The sequence below is a fragment of the Alligator sinensis genome, unplaced genomic scaffold (assembly GCF_000455745.1).
Source record: "Alligator sinensis unplaced genomic scaffold, ASM45574v1 scaffold1411_1, whole genome shotgun sequence".
In the NCBI taxonomy this organism is placed as follows: domain Eukaryota; kingdom Metazoa; phylum Chordata; order Crocodylia; family Alligatoridae; genus Alligator; species Alligator sinensis.
Window position 1 is genome coordinate 318918 of NW_005842963.1, and position 1873 is coordinate 320790.

The 1873-nt window shown below is 51.3% G+C and overlaps 1 protein-coding gene across 1 annotated transcript in view; it reads right to left on the minus strand.

Moving 5' to 3' along the window:
• The window catches only part of LOC102383249 (zinc finger protein 383-like), a 24204-nt gene that overhangs the window by 20677 nt on the left and 1654 nt on the right, over positions 1-1873 (minus strand). The window lies entirely within an intron of this gene.

Consider the following 1873-nt stretch of genomic DNA (forward strand, 5'->3'; position numbering starts at 1 on the left):
GGTCACAGGCTCTGAATCCGACCTTCCCAGACCTGAAATGCTGGAGGCTGCAAGTGGGAGAGGAACAGTGGAGAAAATCCTTCCAGCATCCCTTCTGCTGAGATGTAACACAGGCTTTTTGATATGCCTGTGTGACATGGGCCAAAGCCCACCAAGTAGAGCTACAAGGCCCCCTTGGCGATGGGGCCACTAAGGGCACATCACTGATCTCTTGGGACAACAAAAAAATCAAAACAGGGATGGGAGTGAAGGTCACAGGATTCAAAAGAGTGCGCCGAGAGGGGGGACACTGAGCAAAGCACACTGCCAGGGCCCACCTGCCCTCGAACGAATCCAAGGAGCCAGCGGACATGCCATGGCCAGAGGCCTATTTAATTCATAGTGGAGTTATGGACCTTAGGCCCAGAAAGCAACTATTAGTACTGTATGTATATACATATGTATACATCTACACACACACCTATACACCACACACACTCAGACATCTACACGCACATATATACACTGAAAATCACCTCCTCAGAGGCTGTGAAAGGAGATGGTGAAGCGGTTTGTGCCCACCACAGTTTGTGCTACACATATACACACACATATACACACATGTACGTATGCAACTACACGTATACACACTTTATAACATAGCAAATTTTGTGTATGTACACACACACAATACACACGCACACATAGATGAGTATGTATACATATACGTTTGTGTGCACATGTAGGGGTGTGTGTACCTTCTATATATATAAAGGGCTTAGTCCGTCTGTCTGTCTGTCTGTCTGTCCATAATGTTCTTTAAATGCGAATAGCTTGAAAACCGTAAGAGACTGAACATTTGTGTCTTCAGAGAAATTTCTTTGCTAAACCTTAGCGTTTGTTTAGTGGCCATGTCAGGATGATCCCAACTTCCAGAACTGGGGAGAAAGTCAGGGTCAATGTTGTTTCCGCTGAGCTCCTCCCGGGAGGGCGCCGGGAGCCTGGTGCAGTGGGGAGGGCAGAGAGAGGGGCCAGCTGCGGAAAAGCAGGAGCCAGGCAGAGGTGCAAGGCAGCAGGCGAGCAGCCGCGGCCCCGTCCTGAGCCCCGAGCAGGGAAGGAGGCGCCTGGGGGCGGCGCAGAGGAAGCAGGCAGCAGTTGTGAGGTGCGGTGCTCGCTTGCCCCTGCCCCTGCCCCTGCCCCTGCCCCTGCCCACCAAACAGGTGCTCAGGTGGCGGCCGGGGGCAGCGTGAGTGGGCGTGCACCCAGCCCGCTGCATGAGAGCCAGCACAGGAAGGGACGTATCGGAAATGTCCAGCCTCTTTTATTTAAGTGTTATAAATATTTATTTAAAAAACATAAAAAGTAATATCTATTTTTGTTATTTGAAACTCACCTGTCATTCTTGACAGGCGATTCCCGTGTGTGTGTGTGCGCGCGCATGCACGCACCATGCTATGTTATAAAGTGTGTGTATATGTGTAGGTATACGCATGTGTATGCATGCACGTGTGTGTGTATATATGTGTGTGTTCACATGTGTATGTGTATGCATGCGCATGGATACATGTGCACGCCTAGAGCAGGGGGCTGGACCTGATGATCATGTGTGTATATATGTGTATGTATGCATGTACATGCTTATGCATGTGTATGTACGCACCCACACGTGTGTCTATACGTGTGTGTACACACATGCACATGTAAACATGCGTGTGCGCGCACGGGGCCTATATGTGCGCATGTCTGTGTGTAGCACAAGCTTTGGGGGGGTTGAAGCTGCTTCCCCGGTGCCTTTTCCAGCACCTGAGGAGGGAGCTTCACCCACGGGAGCTGGAGCACGAGACGTGTGTGCATGCCCGCGCGCGCACACAGTCGCACTCGCGCGGGGCCAGGC